A 23,736-nucleotide genomic window follows, 5' to 3' on the forward strand; every position below is an offset into this window, starting at 1 on the left:
GATCCCATTTACACTAGACTGTAGGGGAAAGCCAGCCTTTGCTACCCGCTTTGGCTTATACCTGTTCTGAACAATACCCTTTGCACTGCATGGAGCCCTGGCCACATTCCAGCAGTTGATGGACTGGGTCCTGCAGCCCCACTAGGGGCATGCAGCAGTGTATCTGGATGATATAGATGTCTACAGATAGACCTGGGCAGAGTACCTGGACCATGTTGCTGCAGCATTGCGGTCACTCCAGGAAGAAGTCTAACTGCAAACCCGGCCAAGTGCCACATGGTTAAGACTGAAACCACGGACTTGGGGTACACTCTGGGGAAAAGTCAAATATGGCCACTGGTGGACAAGGTCCAGGCCATGCAGAGGTTTCCAACACTGAACACCAAAACCCAGGTACACTGGTTTCTAGGACTGGCCAGGTACTATCAATAGTTTATACTAGCATTCTCTTCAATCGCAGGCCCCCTCACAGACCTTCTGAAAGGCAACCATCTGCAAAAGGTACAGTGGACCAGACTGTACCCAAGCATTCCTCACATTGAAGGCTTGCCTATACCAGGAACCAGTCCTATACAACCCAGACTTTCCAAAGGAGTTTATACTCCAGACCGATGCTTCTGGTGTAGGGTTGGGGGCAGTGTTGTCCCAAATGGTGAATGGGGAGGAACTCCCAATTCTCTATTTGAGCCAGAAGCTATTCCCAAGGGAGTATTATTCTGTTATTTAACAAGAAGCACTGGCAGAAAAATAGGTGGTAGAGGCCCTCAGATATTATCTGCTTGCTGGGACCTACACCTTGATCATGGACCACCCCACCGTGCTGTTTACACACCATGAAGGAGACAAATCCCTAAATGATGTGGTGGTACCTGATCCTGCAACCCTCCTCATTCCTAATCCATCATAGGTCTGAAAAGACCTACTTCAGCATGGATTTTTTTCATGGGAAGAGGAGGATGTCCCCTCTCAGAATTTCTGGTGGAATGCCATGCACCCTTCATATCAAACTTTTAATTAAAAAGGGAGGTGGAGTGTGATCCTCAGACCACTTACCATGGCCTTGCAGGTTGCCATTAGTCCATGAAATACAGTTTGGGAATTAAAGATAACCAGATCTCTGGTTTTTTCCAGGTTCTAAAATAATACTGCAGTGGTTAGGAAGGAAATTTCCCCCTCTGTAGACGAACAGGAGATGCTGATAGTGATCTCATCTGGTGCATAAACTATGCATTCTTACAGTAGTAAGTAAATGCTTTTGAGTAAGGAACTGTGCTCAGAAAGTTGGCATATCCTTGGCTGTGCTGCTCAGATGAGTCATAGGGCCATACATTTTAAGCCCAGAAGATCCATTTTGATCACACTGTCTGGCCTCCTGCCTAGCTCAGGCCAGAGAACTTGACTCAGTAATAACTATGCAGAGCCCATACCTTCTTGTTTGAGCTATAGCACTTGTTTTTAGGTTTGAATGTTTCATAACCAAAATTAAAATAAAAAATTATCCAACCACTTCTCTCAAAGGAGATAACCTTGTTGCCTTCCCCCAACAAATTAAAGCAATGTTGTTCAAACATCTTTTAATGTTTGATATATTTCTTTGTGAGAGTGGCTAATATAGACTCAGGTCAAAAAGAACAGTGGTTCTTTACACCCTGGTGTCTCTGTATTTTGGTCTTGACAGGCATGAGGGCACTGGTAAAGTCTCAGACCCTAAGGTATAACTACAGTAACTGCCCCACACCAGCAGTGGTTACTGAAATGCCAGCCACTCTGCTTCACAATCATGCTGAGTGAATAAATGGTAAGAAAACAAAAGTCAATTGTATCTGAAGGTAGAGTCTGAATGATGTGTTGACATGATTTATATGATGACTGCCCTTTTGTATATACACTGAACACTGGAGCTTTTACAGTAATGAATATTAACCCTATTTTTCCCTGAAAAAATCACATGGTAAGAAAAAGAAGAGTTAATTAAATGTCCCACTCAGCCATAGTTCTAACTCTGCCATATGTAGAGATGGGCTCCAGCCACAACTGGGAATTTAAACAACCATTAATTTGGAAGTGTCTGGCTTTGGTTTTCACTAACATGGGAATTGCTCCCCACCCATGCTGGGATTTTTAGGGCCTTCTTCAAAGATCAGGTTGCTTTATGAAGCAGCTGCTTTCCAGGCCTTATACAATATAAACTCGACTCATCCTTGGAGTGATTATGGACTGACTGGACAGGGACTAGATATGATCTATTTGGTAATTCTGGAATAACTACATTTGGATTAGTACAGTTATTTTCCAGCTGACGATACCTCAGTGATGTGTTCACTTAGAGTGAACTGAAGTAGTCTAACTATAGGGAATGAATCAATGGATAACAATGGTAAGGACCTGATCTGAAAAAGAAGGAAGGAGTCTCCTTACAAAACAGAGATGGAAGAAGGCACTACTTACTGTTGCACTCTGTGCACTGAGAAGCAGTGCAAAATCCAATGTCACCTTGAGACTCTGAACTACTCTGCTGATCAGAAGCCTTCAATTGATGATGGGGTTAATACCTCAGCTGGCTCCACAAACTGTCCCCCCATTCCAATATCACTTCGTCTTCCCTGTGAAGATCAGCATGACAACCTTGTTATTCTCCTTCAGATCTCTGTTCTCCTTTGCCATAGTGCCTGCAGAAATACTGGACAAAAAACATTAGGCCACCGCAGAGCTGTAATCACTGCCTACCGTGCTGACCAATATTCTCCGATTGCTTCCTTGTGCCTGTATCCATCTGTTGTGCACTTGTACAGTGCCTGGAACAAGGGATTCTGGATCCAGAGCAATAAATAATAACCATCATAATAGCCAACACCAACTCATACACAAGATTTTTGGAAGCCTCCTCTTACCTTGTAAGAGCTAACTAATTTAGCCCAGGGCAGTGTGACCCCTGGACACAGACTAGTCTGACTCCACAGCTGTCTGAAATCTCAGTTCCAGTATAAACATGAAACTTTTATCATCTGCCCAATAAAGCAGGCTGCTATCAAATAATAAAACTAGGTGGAGTTTCTGGGATTGCAGGTGTCATGCCCTAGTCCTTATAATCCCAGTTTATGCTGTCCTCTGCTGTACAGACTGAGTAGGCTTCACGTTCTTCTTGATCTTGCAAAATATTCTGTTTCATTTTACTAATATGCCAGCAGCCAATCTGACGTGCTACAGGATGTAAATCTAGATGTCAGCAAACAGGGCACTTGTTACAGCAGGTAGTGTGCTAATGGGGTCTGCCAGCTAATTTAATATTCATAAACTCTTGTATAGCAATTTGGCCAGGCAACAGCAGGCTCTCTCTCCTGCTCAGAGACAGCAGCTTGGAGGTTAATTGCGTACCTGTCTGCCACAGCTGTATCGCAAGAAAGATAGGGAGGCCTCTAGTACTGCACTGCTCTTTGTTATACTGTGCCTGAAGCTTTTGTACTCCATCCCCCAGCTCTCAGCTCTTAAATCTGCCCCACAGATTTTCATATGCAGCCTTTGTGAAGGTGTTCTCAGCAGGGTTACTCTATGCTGCCTTTTTTCCATCTTTATTTAACCCTAACCTCACAGGGAAGCTTTACATATTTTATGAGGAATAGCTGTATTGTTGCTTCAAACGACTCAAGTCCAGATACTAGTGGGGTGCAAATTCATATCCTCGACGTGGAAAAGGGCATGGTCTTTTTGGACTGTGAAGTCGGACTTCCTGTTCTTTGCCTTAAATGGTTAAACCAGTGATGGAAGAGATTCAAGAAGGAAGACCAATGATTACAGACTATATGGAGGTGGAGAAAGGGGCTCCTACAGAGTTAACATTTACAGAAGCCCCCCAAAATGTAAGAGACAGTATTGTTAATTGAAGAAGACAGCCCTTATGTGTTCACTTCAAAATTACATGTTTTAGGAGGGAATTTAATTTTTCTGTGGTGGGGGAGAGGGAGAGAAAAAGAATTAGAGGGGTCAGCCCAGAAAAGGAAGGGAGTAAAGGTACTACCAGAGCCAATCCAACAGCTGGGCTTGGCAGATGTATTCAACGAGAAAACTTAATTTAGCCACTGGTCCAGCAAGTCAGAATCAAGACTCTGCATGTATCATTAGTAAACAGAAAAGTATTGTGTCTGTTAGAGCTGATTGTGGATTCCAGATGGGTGGGATTTACATCAGGGAAGGGATCTGATGTGCTGGGTACTCAACCAGACCCTCAGAAACTTCAGATCCAATTACTTGTTTTATATAACATTACATGCAGAGTGCAAAACCATTTTGTATTAAGGGGTCTGGATGCTAAATCTGACCAAGAGAGTAAGTGCATCCAACACTGATAGAATGGTTGTAACAAAAGGAAATGGCAGTGAGCAATAAGTGAGCAATGAGAGAGATATGTGGCCAGAAAGACAGGGTGGAAAAGGAGAACAGACACAGAGCATATGTTAGGTCTTATTCACAAATATTTTTAAGCTTGTTTAACAACAAAAGAGATCACAGGCTTGTGAAGGACAGTGGGAGAGCAGATTTGGGGATGTTTCATTGAAGCCTAGCGTAGCATTGGATTTGTTAACACCCCACATGGTTTTTGAGGAGCAACAAGGCCAATGGAAGGTGTCTATTACTATAACAGAGGTCAAGGAGCCAATTTAATCCTTGTAGAGATGAGTGTCTTCCTAGCTGGATGGTTTGATGTCTAAAACATATCAAAGATTTCCAACAGTCTGTGTGAGTTTAAAAAACAGGTCTCATCAGGCATTAAAAGAAAACACCTGTCAGAATCGTTCAACTCAGCCATATTGATTTTATTGGAAAAAGGGATAGGTGAGACTTTGGTAGACAATTGAAAGTTATTGATCCTAATAAAATTCTGTTGAAAGTACTATTGCAATGCAAGTGGTGCTCATGTTCCTACATCCTTCCCAGTGCCATTAATGGCTGGCTTATTGACAATGTGACATCAGATTGAAAAGATGTATTTGAAGCAGGTGCAAAGGGACAGTGGAAAGGCTATATCTAGTCATGAGATAAAAGTGAGGCCTTCAATAGGATTGTGCTTTATTATCTGCTGCAAGTATTGAAAGAATATGTTGTATCACAGATCTTCATATTGGTTACAATATTTTACTTGGTATAAGAGGATTCCATTAGATAATGAAAGATTAGATGGAAAATTGATCCACTTAGGGGCAGGGTGAGGCAACAGTATCCCCCTTAATCTATTGAATATACATTGCAGAGTTCCCCCAATTATGTTGTTACCCAGCTGGAAATGTGTTAAACCAGGAAATTTGCTTCATGACCAGAAGCCCAGGTCCTCCTTCCCTAAGACTGCTACTTTCATTAAGAACACAGATAATTATGTTGATGAGTTCAGATGAGAACAAGAGACTCCACTTGTGTTCACATAATAATGAGAATAATTAGGAGATCATAAGGACTAAGCTGACTGCCAGCAAAAGCAAGGTATGTGGCTGGAGGGACAAATGTGAGTCTGAATTTTGCTGTATGAAGAGAGCAGTGTGACAAACAGGGTGGGATGAACAGGGCAATCACCCCGACTTGTGGGGAAGAGGAGAGGAGAAAAGCAACTGGAGCTGGCAGCCATACAATTACAATCACAAATGAAAATCACTACTGCCCTGTGCTCTGGGTACCTACCTGTGTCCCTATGCTACTGGCAGTGAGTGCAAGTCACACAAGAGAGAAGTAGGATTAAGATGTCTGGTTTGGAATTTAATCAAGAAGGTCAGGCATGAATCTACAAGTGAGAAAAAGCCTTAGACATGCTCTTGACAGACAGAAAGGCCTGTCAGGCTCCTACTATTTTAAAAAGAGCACAAGATCACACTAACATCTGTTGTCCTCATTCCTATCTCTGGGGCAGGCCTGTCATTACAAATAAAGAAAGAGTCAGTAGGTTTATTTTTGTAGGTCTGTGTGGTGAGTCACAATATCTATTAGTAAGAAGGTCTTCAGCCTGCAGAAGTAAGGTGCATGGTGGGTTGGTATTCAGATATCCTAGGGTAATTTGTTGATACTTTTCCTTCATTTTTATTTTCCATCTGCTCCAAGCCCTGATAAACTGTTAATATTAAAGGCAAGCAGGTGCTCCTCTCCTTCTCCTTGCTCATTCTTAAGGGTCAGGGGAAGGTATATTACAAAAAGTAGATGAATTAAGGGATTCTCAGGGACTTGAACATGGTAGAATACAATTGCACTTAGCTACCTAAGTACACTTAGGTAGCTAGAATAGGTCCCATGCTCTCCAAAATTTCCCCCCATCAAAGGGGATAGGCCTGAGAAGCCCCACAAGGTTATTTTCAGAGTTTTTCTTGGCCCCTTTCCCACAAATTGCTCAGTTAGGAACAAAATAAAAATTGTGCAATAACTAGACAGTGACTAATCCACTCAGATAATTATTTGTAAGATTAATGGCAATAACATTAATAACATTCCCAGTGGAGCACTGAGGAAATGATTGGAAACAATTCATGAAATTGCCAGCATGCTCTCATTTGGTCTAGATCCCAATTTTCTTTTCTCTTCTCTTTCCTATTCCAAACCAATATCCCTATATGCTGCTCAAGGAGCATATTTTTGGTTCACCAGAGAGAAGCTAGGCTAATTCTAGCTGCTTCTTCCTATCTACAGGTAGCAAATACAGCACTCAGCTGGGAGCCATCCATTACAGATGGAACTGGCAACTATTCAATCTCAACATTCACTATCAGTTAATTAAAATACCATCCCTCTAGGGAGATGTCTACACTAACCTTTTTCCCCATAATTTCCTATTGCTTCTTTTTGTTTTGATGGGAATTCTGGATGCCTTTCTGGTAGCATTACAAATCCCAACCAACAGAATTATAAGATGGTCTTAAAACTAATGAGATTATGTTAGGTTTTGGAGGGAGTGCCCTTCTGCCTTTTCAGCCTTTAGATTACATATTTTCATTTTTCTCTTGAAAGTGTAAAGTCTTGACCCTTAATTATTGCAAATTAAAGCTGAAATTCTCCTGTAGTCACAATAATAACCTGCATTGCGCTTATGGGCTCGGTGATGCTACCCTCGCTAGCACCATGACTGAAAGAGACTTGGGGGTCATGATTGACCACAAGACAGACATGAGCCATCAATACGATACTGCAGCTGGCAAAGCAAACAAAACTCTGGCTTGCATCTACCGACACATCTCAAGCACGACCAGGATGTCATCCGCCCGCTGTACTCAGCCTTGGTGAGGCCGCAGCTGGAGTACTGAATCCAGTTCTGGGCTCCACAATTTAGGAAGGATGTGGAGAAGCTTGAACGAGTCCAGAGGAGAGCCATGTACCTGATCAGAGGACCAGAGAATAGACCTTATGAAGAGAGGCTGCGAGCTATGGGACTCTTCATCCTGGAGACGCGCAGGCTCAGGGGTGACTTGTAGGCAGCCTGTAAGTACATAAGGGGTGTGCATCAGGATGTGGGGGAACACCTGTTCACCAGGGGACCCCCACATCCTGTCTTCCACCCCAGGGGTTGACAAGGTTCAATGGTCACAAACTCCTGCAAGACTGTTTTAGGCTGGACATAAGGAAAAACTTCTTTACTGTCCGAGTCCCCAAGGCCTGAAACAAATTCCCCCCCCCCCCCCCCCCCCCACCGGCCATCTAAAACAATTCCCCCCCCCCCCCCGAGGTGCTGCAGGCACCTACTCTGGACACTTTCCAGAAACATTTGGACGTTTATCTTGCTGGGATCCTATGACCCCAGCTGACTTCCTGCCCCTGGGACAGGACCTGATGATCCTACAAGGTTCCTTTCAGACCTAATGTCTGTGTAATCTATTAAATCTATTACTCCAGGAGCTGGAAAAGCACCAAATACTTTGTACTTTTAAAATCATGAGACTTAGCCACTCTGCCTGGTTTAGAACTGGTAAATACAAATGCTTTGTTGGCATTACTGCCTCCATTACTGGGAAATCTGTGAGCATATCAGCATGGCAAAAGGAGGCCAAAAACAATGGGAATGTGATGACCTTTCTGTCTGGCAAGTGATGCCAGTTAGTTTAAGTTAATCTAAATGACACTACCAAAATAAAAAGACAGATTTCAAAGGAAAAACATCTCTCTCTGTAGTACCCTCAACTGAAGTTATTAAGGCCAAATGATTTTCAAATGTATTCATTCGTGTCTGTTCACTTTCTACAGTCTCTAAAATGACCAGGTTCTCTCCCTGTTCTTCATTCTCTAGCTCTTAAACTTGGCTTCCTGGTGCTTTCAAGTTACAAACACTATCAAGGAAGATTTAGCTCTCCTAGAAAAATACTTTTCTGTAAGTAAGTATGCATCTTAAATAGAAAGCCTTCATCAATAAGCATTTAACAAACACCAAGTTTGAAACAGACTCAGTAGACCTGAGCAGTACCCCAGGGTGATCAGAATTTATATATATTGTCTAGTTCCTATAATGGCCCAATGCCCATACTGCAGTGCTGTGTTGAGTCAGAGGAAAAGAATAAAGCATGGCTGATTACAGCTGCCCTAGTTCATTATAGGGGAGGGATTTAATCTAAGCACTGCAGTTTTTATTCTAAAGATGCTGACTCTCACTGCAGGATTAAACCACTTATTCTACACCATACCTTGCTCCTATAATACAGGGCACATGGTGAATTACTTCCTCATAGCTGTCTCAGTCCTCTCACCTGGCAAATCCCTGTGTGCTCAATACAAGCAGCTGAGGTCTATTTACTAGCAGCTGGAAAAATTAACCCCTTTCCTACCAACTTGTGCACAATTTGGTACATGCAATTTCTAGACTAAAAATGGCCTTCTTCTATCTTAGTAAATATAATCTGGAACACATTACAATTTACATTCCACTCCTTCAAACCCTACTGAAGTCTTCAAAATACCTGTGCAAAGCTCAAAGTAGAACAAACTCAGAAAACCAGTAAGACTGGGGCTTTGTTTTATGCCTATTTAACTGCTGAGGTTCACATCTCAGCATTTCTGAGTTCAATTGTCTATAGAAATCAGCATGGAAACAACAAGCAATGCTGGGAGAGAATGAAGAGCCCAGAAGGAGCAATGAAACTGTACCTCCTAAACAGGGATGGGAATGTGGAGGGTTGTCTGTGCACAATATTTCTCTACTTTGACAGAATATTTAACTCCAATTCATTAAGCAACTAATATATATATATATAAAAAATACACAATAGACAATATATATGGGTGTTGTGCAACTTACTACCTATTTTTACTCTCCTTACTATGTTGTCAAGGAAACATAATAAATGTTAGGAGGGTGCCTACCACCACAAGAAAATATGAGACAGGGCTATCTGAATCTTACTTCTTTCTAATGCATAGGTTATTAACCTATAAAGTCAGTATCACAAAAGCACAAAGGTAAGGCAACTGAATTAAACCTTGCTTCAATAATTTGGTTTTCAGAACCTACACATAGGATGTCCTTAAATTCCATGAGCCAGGGGGCGCTCAAACATTTTTACTGTGTCGACTTCATCTTAGTTAAGAGATTGCCTTATGGTCACTGCCTCTCCCCTTTGTGATTGCGCAAACTACGTCCCTTCCCATTCCCCATCACAGAACACCCCTATGGCAACTGCAACAATTATTCATGTACAAAAGTAATGGAAAAGTAATATTAGGAAATTGCTTAATGTATTTTATGTCCATTTTAATGCAAGTTAGCTCCTGGAAAAAAGGGAGAGGGAGCAATGCTATTTGGACAGCCAGCGAGTCCTCTGCAGATCACTTGATGGTCTTTGGGTTATAATTCGGGATCTATGTCTTGTGAATCACATTCTGTTGGATGATTCTCCAGGGCCCTGTGTCTTGAGCAGTAATTTGCAAAATGGCTGAAAAATACTATTATATTCAAGTGGTAGCATTTCGCACATACCTTATATTGCCTTAAAATGATTGAACAAAATGAAAAGCCAAGGAGAATCAGCTTCAAAGAGTACAGTGAAGATGCATAAGAAATTCCCACTCATTACTGTGCTAAGGGTAACAGAACCTATTGTTTATGATGCTTCTTGTATTGTTTTAGTGAAACCTATCTAAGAGATAAATCAAGGATGGTCAATTAGTTTTCCAGGACAGTCCTGGATTTCAGAGCTGTGTTCTAGTGCTCTTCATGGGACTTCCATCCTGAATTTGTCCCAGATCAGAACCAGGAAATGTTCTGCTCAGAGGCAGTGGTAACAAACTGTACAATTGCACAGGTCCTAAAATTAACTGGTCACCATTGATTTCAAGGCTGCTATGAGGAGCTGTGAAGCTGTCTAGTATCAGTTAAGTTCATGGCTGCCTATAGCCATCAGTAGGGCATATGCGAGTGTGTCCTGGATTTTGTTCCCTGAAAGTTGGATGCTTTGACCAGCTTTAGTGATTAGACAACCCCCTGATTGGAAATAGTGTTGTAATGTATCTTCAAATGGATAAAGTATCCTACCCAAAGAACCTTGTCTGCCAATGAATAAAGTATAATTCTACTCCATCTTTAGTAGGAGATTGCCTTATTAAACAACTAATATGTACCAATTGCTTGAGTCACTGTGTAAAGCCAAGTTTCCCTATATTTTATTTTCATACATATTTGCAAGGCAAGACCCCGGAGTACCCTAGTCCTGCTCTGTTAAAGAACATACTAAGGATTAGAACACAAAGCTGCCTGACTGTGTAAGACTCACAGCACAAATAACCTATGTGGGAGGACCCTAGTTTCACAAGAATGGAATGACTCAAGATAGATGCTACCCATTAGAAAATCCCCCAGGTTAGTAGGAACAAAAGACCATACATAATGAAGCCCTATGTAACCTGCTGAGCCTCTAGCAACCACTTATCACTGGATCCTAGTTGCATTTGCTGAACTTCTCTTCAGGGACATGAGCTGCGAGTCATTGCATGCTAGCCTCCCCTACTGAGAACCACCCTAATCCTTCCTCAGATCAGCTGATGACAACTATTAGTAACAATGATGACTGCATAAATGCAAATATGTGGGTTGCCTGTGGAGGACTGTAGGGCAATTTAGCATGACTTACAGATGCATCACTGTCCTCAAAGTTAGGCATGTAGGAAGCAATATGATGTTCTTTCACGTGCTACCAATAGCCTATAATAGTATCCTCAAGTCATTGTGAGCTAATTAAGTGCTGCATGGACTTCACCTGCCCAATATATGGCTTGTTTCTATTCTACACAAAGTGCTAACACATATTCGCTAGCCCAGGTTTTTCACAAAAATTCGGATAGGTTGTGATCTCATATGAATGTTTGTTTTTCTCTATGCCAACTGCTGGCTCTGGCATATTGTTTTTCTGACTCATGAGATTCTGTTCAGCTTGTTCCTTAGCTTCCATTTCGCTGCATATGTGGCTGTGGTTTATTTGCACTTTCAGGTGAAAGGGCATTACCTTACTCTTTTCCTTTGGGAGTTAGCAGAAGAGATACTTCCAGATGAGAACACATTAGCTCAGGCTCTATCCTAATTAGCAGCAAACTCCCTTTAGCCACAAGCAGTGACAGTGATTGTGTACAAGCCACAAGATTCTAAGTTTGAGTCTCAACCTGTGGTAATATGCAAGAAAACATGCTGCTAGCCACCGGAAGGAGAATTCACTAAATTAACTGGGTTAAACCAGTAAACAGAGAAAAGGAACCTATGCAGTAACTTGTGAAATAAGAAGTGAAAAGGAGAAAACATGAGACAAGTCAACTGATTGTTCAGTTTAGATATGTCTGGCCACTGTATGCTATTCCAGCCCTGGCCCCTCAATCCAGTTCTGGTAATGTGTTCTCAACCTGTAGCACCTTGAACTATCTAGTCCAGGATCTCTCATAAGAAGTATCTGCTCGTTGTGTAGTGTTAGCAACATGGACAAACACATGTCACTTGTTATTCAACTCTGGTTTAAACCTAGGATTCTCATGGGTGGAAGGGCTGTGTCATTGTCCATCACAGAACTCCTTCATCAAAATAGGATTAAATGAGTACTGGGGAATCACTGTACTTACTGATGAAAATGTTCAAACAATGCTCCCTCCATTCTCTCTCCTGACTAGTAGTATAGCAACGCTATCATGACAACATTTTATCTGAAGAAATCGCTATTGATCCTGGGCCTATTAAGTCAATGGGAGTTTTGTTGTATATATCAAGGCAAGCAGATTTTGACTTTATTTTGCCCTACATCTCTCTGTTGTTGATAACTCCTCATCTTATCATTCAATCAAGTTTCCTATGACCTAAACCCAATGGTTCATCTCCTCTAGAGTACCATGGTTTTGGTTCTCAATCCTAAATAATTAAGAGCATTTTTTTTGCCATTTCCACTAGGTCTTGAAGAAAAATTACCTTCACAGAAGCTGCTTTGCAAGTGCCACATACAGTAACAGATATTCCTATGTCATTTCATGTCATCTTTGCTCAAGTGTGGATGTTACAGGTGACCTTCAGAAATGGATCCAGTGGGGGAGATCATTTATTTGCACCTTGCACCTTGTTCCTCATCTTAAAGGCAGGTTTGAATCAAATTTGCTTCTTTTCTAGTGTCTACTAGTATTTCTTCTGTTTGCTTGGAGAGGCTGCTTGGTTAGTTTGAGGCTGCTCAAAGTTTGAGCGACACTTTGAACCTGTAAATGATTCTCTTTATAGGTTGTACACAAGCCATTGTGCGGGTAACTTTACCATTCTGATACCTGCTGCTTCTAATCCTAAATGCAGGGCACAATCCAAGCAGGAAGGCTATGCATGCATATATTCCTCCAACACCAGATGTTGGGGATTACTCAGGAACAGAGAGTAAGCATAGTGGGGTGATTTGAGGAGATGCTGCCAAGGCTATGTATCCTATGCCCCTTCAGTAAGAAGGAATGTGAAATGGATCTCTATAGTGGTGAATCCACAAGGTCTACTCTGCCAGCAAAGTGATGCTGTGTAGTAGTTCACAGGGGTCTCATTCATTCTGCAATGTATAGGGATTCCACTCCCCTTATACAGAATCCCCAGACTGGTTCTTCTGCAGGAGAAAGCAAAATTTGCCCTGCAACAGGTAGGTTTACCAGCATCCTAATGACTCCTATGCAAAATGCCTCTTACATTAAGACTTACATTACCTAAGTTAGATTGTTATCACCTGTCCTAGACCTTTCATTGAGCAGGTGCTTCACCGTGCATTGGAAAACTAAAAATAGAGAGAGGACATTAAATAATAATAATTAGAGAAGATTCCAAAATACTACCTAACCTCTTTTCTCCTCTAGAAGGGAATTTAATAAAACAGATCCACACTTAATCTTAGCTTACAAGAGGCAGAGAAGCTGTAACTTTGTCCCTTTCAATGTCTGGCCACTTTGTTACAGCCAAATAAATATAGCTGCCACTTGCAGGTCACATAGGATCTCTCTCACCAGTCTCAGAAGACAGTGTTAGAGGGCAGCTTTTCAAGCATGTACTGTGTCTACTAGATATGGCTGTCTGATCCTGAGATACAGAACACCCAATTCTCTCATTGACTTCTTGCAAACAATAATGAATTTGTATCATGCTGTAAAAGAGGTAGATCTTTCTCTGCTACCTTCAATCTGTTTTTCACCACAGCAAATTTCATGGATTGTTTTCAAAGTATTGAGTTCATGTAACTATCCTTTTCCTTCTTATGGAACCTCATCCAGATCTAAGTTGATATTTTCTTTTCTTCCAATGATCTGTGATTAATTCTTCTGAATAGAAAAGCAGGGTGAGGGTGGAGGGAAGGGAAGGGGAGGTGGGGAGCATAGCATAACTTTGCTTATAAATTGTTGTCTAACTTCATTATTTAGATTGTAAGTCTTCCAGGCAGAAGTGATTTGCTATTCTGTATGGCCTATGAATAGACCTGGATGTATACTATGATATTAATGCCAGTTACCTAGCTCAATTAACCCCTTTCCTACCAACCTGGGATATTTTAGTGCATGCTAAAGTCGACTTGCTCTGTTTTGACTAGAGGTTTATAAGTGGGTAATTAATTAGACTGAGGCAGGTTACTTTAGCTAACACCACATATAGTTCCATCTTAATCTGGATAAGGCCTGGATCTGCAGTATCTAGTCCAGCAATTCTCAATCAGGGTGCTACAGATCCTGTGAAAGGTGCCGCAGAGTGCCACACACTGTTAGTGCCTTTAGGTGAGCAAACATGATTCACAGCATAACCTCAGAGATTTTAATTAAGAATCCCATTGTATCAAAATCATTCTATCCTGTTGTGGTCTGTGAGAGTTCTTTGCAACAGAAGAATTTTGCTCCAGTATTTTTCCACAGTCAAACAACAAGTGAAAACTCAAAGCTGGCATTTTTCAAGGGACGTCTTGAATCTAATGAGAAACGTGCCTTGAGTATAAAACAGTTGGGAACCACTGGCCAATACAATGGAACCCTAATCCTGATAGAGGCTGTAAGAGCTAAGGGCCAAATTTTAAAGGCATTTAGGTGCCTAATTCTCCTAAATGTACAACCTATAAAGAGAAATCAATGGGAGTTCGGAATCTTGATGCCTTTTAAAAATCTGGCCCTATCATCATCGTTGTCATCAGTAATAATACAATTAGCAATTTATGAACTGTGTCTCTACAGCAGATGTCCAGAAATGTGACTAACATTCTGATGTACTATCAAGAGCAATGAATTAGCTGAAGCAAAATATTTATGAAGGACATTTATTTAGCTGAATTATTTTAACACTGTTTTATGCTTCCCTCCCGCTACTCCTTATAGGTGTAATGCAATAACAACTCTCTCTTCAGGGCCCAACTTTACCTTGGTTTAGTCTCATGTGTCTTCAGTTTTTGGCACTGGAAAGTATATGGCACCCATACCCACTGTCCTACCTCACTGTTAGGCCACGTGCTACACCCACTTACATGTTTATCTGCAAAGGCAAATGTCCTCTCAGTGTGTCATGTCTTGGCAAACCTAGGAAACAAGAACTCAGAGATCGTTGCCAAATGGAAGCTTCCTGTACACAGAACCACCAGGGAGCAAGCCCTGAGTCAGGCAGAGTGTGGGCAAGTGCTATGCAGGCTCCTTTCTGAAAACTTCACCAGCATGTCTCAGTTTAAAGTGTGAACACTCCCTACTGTTGCATTTCTGAGCCATCATGCCGTTCTGCCAGCATCACTCAGCCCTCCCCTGCCACACCTCCACTGGTCTAACGCAAGGGCCATCCTGAGCCAAGCCAAGCACACGCACTGAATGGTGCCATGTTGTATTCTTTCTGATATGAATGCTGACTACTATGGAGAGCCGACCAAAACCACTAAATGCCCTTTCCTTGGGACTTCAGCCAAATTTGAGAATTGCAATCCTTATAAATTAAAATCCTTGTGCATCAAACTCCTCAACAGACCTTCATTCCTGACTCTTCAACTGTCTCACTAGGTAACTCTGTGCAATTCATGTTGCCCCTCTTGCACCTTCGTTCCATCACTGAAATGGAGAGAATAATGCTTGCCCAAATTTGTAAGGTGCTTTGGGATTGTCAGATGAAAAAACTGCTATGCAAGTACTTGTGTTGTTATAATAACCCATGGCTGTCCAAATGGCAGCCTGTGGACTACATGCAGCACACAAGAGGTTAAGGTGCAGCCCCTGGGCTCCTACCCAGCCACCACTCCCCCTATTGCTGTGCCTGCAACTGCAGTTGAAGTCTCCAGGCTGTCTTGTCCTCCTCCATCGTACACCTTCTGCTCTTGCCTCAGGGAATGGGCAGCATGGCATGGGGAGCTGATGGTGAGCCTGGGCCCATGCAAGCACTAAATGTGGTGGTTGACATAGTTCATGATGCAGTGGTGGGAGAGATGTGGGCACATTATGCAGCAGGGATGCAGCTGGGGGGCACCCACGCAATGCAGTGGAGGTGTTCACATGCCATGCTGCCTGGGGGGGGGGGGGGGGGGGGGGTGGCCCTGATGATCTGCGCCGTCCATGGGGCATTTGGCTCCTGGCCGCTTATAAATTGGATAACCCTATTTTAACTAGTTTTAGCTGTAGGTTTGTTTCTGTACTCAGGAAACAAACTCTTTCCTGAACCCTGTGGCAATCAATCAATGTCACACCTCTGGGGTCCCTTTGAGGCCTCCTCCAACCCCTACAGCCTCACCCAAGCCTCCGGTGTAATATCAAAGCCGAACATAAACTAGAGCCTCCTGGCTCCAATGCAAACCTAAAGCCTCCTGGCTAAACCATAGTGCCCAATCCTCTCAGTGCTATAGTGAGCTGTACTTGCAAGTCAGGCTTCTTCCCATATCTTGGCTGAGGGAGCTCCTGCCTCTTCGGTTGCTGGCAGAGAACTGCCAGCCTAGTCTCAGCCCTGGGCTTTATAAGGGCCAGGCCCCGCCTCCTACGGGCAGCTGGCTCTCCTTAGTTGCCCCGGCAACCCGCAGCTGTGCCCATTACCCTGGGAACCCTCATCTGGGCTCGTTATGTCCTGCCAGGGCTCGGCAGTTTCTACTCCCTAGGAGCAGAGCACCGAGGTGCTCTGCGACAAAAAGATTAAAATAACTCAGCCAAGTGCAGTGGGTGCTGCTGCTTCATTAGGTGTCTGCCCTACACCCCCCATTTTGTGCATGAGATGTTTGGTCTTCCTTCTGAGGCGCAGAACATAACACTCAGTAGCACATGCTCTCTCTTCATTTTCTTCATTTCATTGCTCTAATCTCTTTGGGTCCCTTTGCAGTTCAGTTCTGCTCACCTGTGTGAGTGAATCTCTGATGTTAGTCTCACCCATAAATCTGATCATGGTTGAATTTACATTGAAGAAAGACCTCACAAAGGGGGCAAAGGTGGGCTGAGTCTTTGAGGTCAGTTGGTCTAAAAGCCTCTGGAAACCCTAAAAGAACTCCTGGAAAATTTGCTAGCAAGAAGCAGTGCTTTTTGAAGAATGATAAAACCCCGAAGCAGCTCCAAAGCCTGCCTAGAAATACTTTGCAGAACTCAGCTGGGGAACAACAGCCACATGTGGCAGAAAAGGGCAAAGAAAATGGCTTGCTCATCTAGACAATCCCTTCCCTTTTCTAATGTCTGTGAAGTGACAGATGCAGTGAGCCAGTTCTCTTCCTGGTATGAATCCGGCTGAAGTCCATGTAGTTCTAAGAGTACAAGTTTGGCCCCATATATCTGCATTCCCAGAGCAGTGGTTTCTTTGACTGTATCAGAAGCAACTGACCCCACCTTATCATTAAAATGTGTCCTGTTCCATGAATGCTCTGAATCTCCTGGTGTGGGGCTTTTTCTAGCCCAATCCACCTTTGTTCTAATCCTGTGCTGACAGACAAGAGAGACATTCCAGCCTCCCTTTGATCAGACACATGCGTTAGACCAGCTTCTCTTCCCAGAAAAGTTTTAATGTTTTATCCCCCTCTCCTGTTGGATCATTTGGTTGTTTGTTGTTTTGTTTTTTGTTGGGTTTTTTTTTTTTGGGGGGGGGGGGGGGGGAAGAGGAAGGGGGGAGATTGTCTATTTTTGTCTCTTTTCTGACCAAAGAAGTTCAAGACCCTCCCCTTCACTACTCCAGAAGAACATGGAAGACCATTTCTGACTATCTACCATAAGATGTTTGATAGTTCAAGCCTAGCACATCCCCTCCACTTGATGGGCAATGTGCTAGGGGACACAGAAGAATGCTACTTCCTGGTACCTTCATCCTTCCTCTAAAGTCACAGAAGCTGCTCAGCACATGTTCAACAAGGGTTAGGGTCTGCCCACTTGGAGGAGTTGGGATGGCCTGAAAACCAATGACTGTGTACCAGGTGTCTTGTCAGGCATCTCTGAGCAAGGTAGTGAGGAGTCACTGAGCCTGACACTGCATAACATTACCACCATAGAGTGATTTGCTCATGAGATACTAGCAACAGAGTAACATTTTTTTTTTTGGGTGGGGAGGGAAGTCACTATGCAAGTAGCCCTAGCTTCTACCTAGCCTCCAGGGACCACCTCTGAGCCATCCGATTAAAGGCCACTGTCAAGCAAGGTAGACAGAACAGCCCCTCTACTAGGCAGTGGATTAATGAAAACTTGCAGAGATCCATCTGATCCACCCTCAACCAGGAGAGTCACAGGCAAGGGAGCTGTTTTTATTTCAGCCATATCCTCACCAAAATGTTGATTTTTTTTTTTTTTTTGGACACAATAGCAATGTAGAAACCTGCAAGATGTCTGTCTCCTCCCCACCACCTCTATTTGTATATCAGCAGTGCTGATTTCACAGCTGTAACTTATATCCTGATGACCCTGAGGAGCACAGCAGCTGATAGCACTAAGCAGTGGTGTTGCTGTTGCCCATCCCCCAGCATCATCCTCTAGGCAGCAATATTTCAAGTGACTACTCACAGGTTCTGAACCAGGGTTTTAAATCACTGCTGGCACCATATCTCACTACTGCCTCCACTTTTCCTTCTAGAGTTCCTTAACTATAAATATAAAAATATTGCTTCTTCAAGATCAGGATGTCAAAACTGTTACAGATCAATCCCAGCTTAACTAAAAATGCAGTCTTTCCCACACCCTACAGGTCTTTAGTCTCAAGGCCACTAGCCCCTTCACAAAGACATGTTCTGCTCCCTGGTGTTCCTTAGCATCTTCTGCCTAAGGCTTTCTCCCCTTGTCTCTAAGCGCAGGTAATTCTAGCCAGGCATTTCTGTATGGCTAATATGGCAAGTCCTTTACCAAACCCCTCACTGTCTCCACCAGCAAAACCTTCTTTCCTTTCCCAGTAAAAATCTCTCCCACAAGCAGAGCACACTACTTTTATATTCCCCAAACAGGCCCCCTATGACATGACCCTTAGGCTGAGGGGTGAACAAGTCACAGGTAAGGAAAAAGCTGGAACTCCCTTAAAAGAGACAGATGAGTCTATAGCTAGCTCCCAATAGGACTTGGCAATATCATCCATGGGGAGCTTCGCTCTTGCCACATTTTAGCTGAGGGTTTTTTTAAATCAGATGAACATGTAAAAGAGGAACAGTGTTGTCCATTTGTGCTAAGGATTGCTAGTCATGGGTTAGGAAATAGCATTTCTAGGTCCTATTCTAGTGTCAGCAGCTGGCTTGCTATGTGGGCTGAGATAAGTTGTTTAAGCTAGCACTTTCAAAAACATTCAGTTTTATAGATGACTCTCCTTTTCAGTACCTAACTCAATAAATCTACTGCCTGTGTTATTTTGTTTTGTTTTGGGGTGGGTTTGCTTTTTAATTGTCAAATATAGTGTCCAAATACTTAAAGCTATACACACACAGTAGTTCTGAAAATTGTGTAAAAAATTGGAAGCATCCAAAATTAAGGGAGACTCTGAGAGAACATTGGTTTTCTATGCTTCTGTGCTTCAATTCCTTTAACTGTAAAATGGGCATGATACCTTTCTTTATAAGATGCTTAAAGAGCTTAAAGGCTTAGAGCTACATATGTATTAAAAGGGCTGCTGCTGAAATAATCACAATTCACATTTAATTATCAAAAAGCACAGCCCTTTTAATTTTATTCCATCTTAAAATGGCATAGATACTGCAGACTCGACATCATTATTATGCATCTTATAGTTTCCTTCTTTCCAACTTTGCTATAGTTCTTATCTTCTGGACTAGTTATTTAAGCACAGTAATTTTCCTGTTATTGAAATTAATTCTCGCAGAAAAAGAGAGAGTGAACATGACTATAGGCTAGTGGCTACAGCACTCATCTGTGGGAGTAGAGACCAGGATTTTAGTTGCTGTTCCAAGGCCTAGTTATGCATTTTACATGAAAAAGTGCCACCCCCTAGGTTTCTACCAATCGTAAGATTAACTGTTAAAACAACCAACACAATCCACACAGCCACCTGCACAAATGACTGTAAATTGTGCCTGGATTCATACCAGTCTTCAGCTGTCCTGAGGACATTGATATTTACAAAGGTAAGATTTGAGTAGGGAGGTCGTCAGTTCTGATACCGATACAAACCCAGATCTGACAGCTCTATGGAAATATTGCCAATGGTTTCAGCTGGACCAGTATTTGAGCCACTTTGTCTTCATGAGCTTACTTGATATGCTTTGGTGAATGCTTAACCTCTTAACCACCCAGGTTTCCCCTTTGTTAAATAAATACTGTAGCACTCAGTATTTTCAAAGGCTGGGAACTTAGCTGCAATGAATTTTAAAAAAGGGAATTCTTACTAAACTTGCTGGGGACAGACTGATCCTGTGTCCCCCTCTGACTCATTAACAACCAGACTTGACACAGTCTTTACTGCCTCCCCACAGAGGAGACTAAATCCTCAGAATTCAGCCAAGCTTGTTTGACTGACAAATTGAAGACCTGGCCTGAGAATAAAGTCACAGGCTGCACTGCTGACACAGGGCACTTGTTTCTGTTGGTGGGAGGACAGCTTTATGTTTATGAAGTGCTTTGAAGATTAAAAGCATCACATGATATTATCTTGCTACTGACTTAGCTGGATGCTTTGGTTTATCTGAAATTCTTCCTGTTTATCTCTTTATCTCAGAGATGGTATATGACATCTACCCAGCCATATATTTTATTAACTTGGCATGCGTGTTTGGAAGGCACTTAGACATCTGTTTTTTTGGTGGCGGGAGGTTACAGAGGAGCTGCTTAATTTCAATAAACATTCCCTATCTCCATCCTGTATGCTCTATGTCTGCTCTGCTTTCCAAAGCAAAGTAAAAATGTGAATCCTTTGCACCATCTGTCAAGCAAAAGCTAATCCATCCTTCACTTCCCTCATGCTCAAGCTGGTTTATCCTTATTTGATACCCTCCAAATTACTGGAGCTAAAGAATTTCTCTGCAGTACCATTTCCACATCTGTAGTTTGTTTGATTATCATGAAAACATGTTATTTTCAAATGCAAAGATGCTTTTCAACTATAGACCTCAAGAATGAACTAAATCTTACAATATCATATCTATAAGGCGAGGAAGCATTATTCTCTCCATTTTACAGATGGGTAAAATGAGATACTGAGAAATTAAATGACTTGCCAATGGAGATACAGTGAGTCAGCAGGAGAACTAAGAGTCCTGGGAATAAAACCTAACTGTCTGCTGTAAAGGACTAGATTACACTGCCTCTCTAGCTGTGGTGGTTCTCCTTTTGTCTTTGTTTACATTGATTTTCATGGCAGCTCTCCAAGACTTGCCGCATCACCTAAGGCTTTTAGCAGAGAAAAGAGAAGCTTTTTGATGATTAAGGCATTGAGCTTAATATAGCTCTGGTCTCCATCCCTATGACACTGCAGAATAAAACCCCAGGGCACAGAGTGCACATCTATTCAGTGAGACACAATAGTAGAAGATCAGGCTAATCTATTAACAAACCTGTGCAGACTGGACACGTTATTCCCTCCAGGTGCATGAACTAAAAAGGACCCCTTGCTGCTTCTTCATAATGGGAATGAATTGATTTCTTGCCATCTGATATTGTCAGCATTGTTAATGTCCATTGTTTTTGACAGCTTGGTCCAACGTCATCTACGCAGGCAAAAAATAAAGACAGATCAGGATCAAGCCAATATTTTCCAGATTCAAGAAGCATAAATCAAAACATGAGTCTCTGTTAAACCGATTAAAACAAACCCTATCCCTGAGCATGTTGATGTGCACCCATTGCTGTTTCCTTACCTTTGCTCCCACCTACAAGTATCTTCACTTTATAAACTCATCACAGAGCCATTTTTAATGGTAAAAGAAAAAGACCAGGCAAGAAGCAGCAGCTTGAAAACCAGCAGGCCACAGGATTTGGCACCCAACTCTGAATACTCGCAATTGCATCCCTTTACTTTTGATATAAAATTTAAATGAATTCTGCTGTGTCATTCCTTCATTCCAGTACTGCAGCTATGCCTGAGGACTGATGTACAACATGGTGAGGGATAATAATCTGCCTGTTTGGAACCTAAGTTTAATATCTATGCTAATATGGATGCAGCTCTGTCAAAATAAAAAAGCTTGTAATGGTTTAACTTGTTCCCTTTTGAGAAGAATCATAGACTAGTAGGATTGGAAAGGACCTCAGGAAATAAATTAGTCTAACCCCCTATACAAGGCAGGATTATTTCTGACTAAACCATCCGAGATAACTGGCCTATACTGGTACTATAACGTGTCTATATCATTGTGAAAGTTGGAATTTAGTTAGAAGATTTAATTAAAAAGAGGAGTTAGACTTCAGAAGAGAGGCATGTTTACTACTGGGTGAATTGTAAAGCCAGTGAGCGTTATGCTTTTTGTGCACAAGGGACAAAAAATATAAAGAGGCAGACATGCAAGATTTTTTAAAAGTGTGAGTTTTAAAATTTGGAGTTTTTTCCAGGAACATTCAAATACCCTTGACAATTCACACGCCCTTCAGTGGCACTTTTCACTTCTCATTATTTAAAATCATTTGCTGTTTCAGGTGCAGAGAGCTGCTAAGGTCCTATCAAAGGCAAATACCTGTGGTAACATTAACCATGAATCCCTTAGCTGTGCCTTTACAATAGTATATCAAACCAAGGGCATGTAGAGCCTCAGAGTTGTTGCTGTGCTGTACACTGTGGCTGCTAAGAACTTTTATGAGCTCATGGGAGGTAAAAGAAAGTCTCTGATCACAATTAACAGCATAGTAGGTCACATTTTGGTTCTATGCATGGCAGTGCCAGACATGCAGCTAGTTACAAAATAGTGCACTGCTTCCTGCCCCTCTGCATTGCTGTGCTCTGCTGCTTTACTTTCATGCCATGGGCAGAACTGGGGGTGGGAGTGGGGAGCACGTAGCAATTCTTTGGCCCAGAAGCTATACTGCACACCAAGTACTGACCCAGGATTTGATTGTACAAAGAAGGCCAAACACCTAAAGCGCATCCTTGCCTCGGTCTGCCCAGGGGTTACAGTTTAGGAGAGATGCCAAAATCTTAATCTGCCTTCCCTAAAATGTTATTAGAAAGACATGTCACCATTTCACTCTGCTGATGTGCTGTGGATGGGGCTGATGGTACTACCTCACCACCTTGATCTTGCAAGGCTTTGCACAGTGCATAGCCAGAAGTTCAAGTTTCTAAAGCTCCAGTGGAAATATGTGGTTTTATCATTGAAATATAATTGAAGTTCAGCACTAGGCTGATTCTTCTCCAGTGAGCAGTAATAAATCTCAAATCATCCACTACCAATTCTCATATTTGCAGGTATGAGGAATAAAATGTCACAGGGTGCCAGGAAAAAATGAGTGTGTCTGAGAAAGCGTGGACTTAAGTGTCATCTTTGTCATAGTGAGGCCCTGAGACGTATGCTTTCCTCCAGAGAATCATTTCTGTTCACAGCAGTAGTCACCTGGTGACCACTGCTTGCATTAATGTGGGCTAGGTTCCCTGGAGTGCTCTATGTTGCTCTGATTTTTAATTTATGTGCATCACTCTTTAGTTGTGCCTAACACAATGAATGTGAGAGGCAAGAATTTTTTAGAGTGATTTCTTTTATTGGACCAACTATGTAGCTGGGAGAAAGTTAGACAAGTTTTCAAATGCAAGATATTCTTCCTCTGGTCTCTGATTATAGGAAACTAGGCACAGCAAGTGAAGCACAGCATAGAGGAAGAGGGGGTTGAGAGAGATGTTCAGGTGCAGCAGACACACAATTAGCAAAAGAAAAGAACCTGATTACTGGGAGATTGATCCCCCCCTCCATTCCT

General features: G+C 42.3%; 1 long non-coding RNA gene across 1 annotated transcript in view; it reads right to left on the bottom strand.

The window, feature by feature from the left end:
- LOC102384251 overlaps positions 1-7,390 on the bottom strand; it is a 36,683-nt gene extending 29,293 nt beyond the window's left edge. Inside the window, exons 1-2 of the long non-coding RNA XR_322994.2 lie at positions 7,344-7,390; positions 2,449-2,603 (exon numbers count right to left, since the gene is read on the bottom strand). This is a non-coding gene — a long non-coding RNA (uncharacterized LOC102384251). The remainder of the gene's footprint in view (positions 1-2,448; positions 2,604-7,343) is intronic.
- Between the last annotated feature and the right edge of the window lie 16,346 nt (positions 7,391-23,736).

The sequence above is a fragment of the Alligator sinensis genome, unplaced genomic scaffold (assembly GCF_000455745.1).
Source record: "Alligator sinensis unplaced genomic scaffold, ASM45574v1 scaffold138_1, whole genome shotgun sequence".
NCBI lineage: Eukaryota > Metazoa > Chordata > Crocodylia > Alligatoridae > Alligator > Alligator sinensis.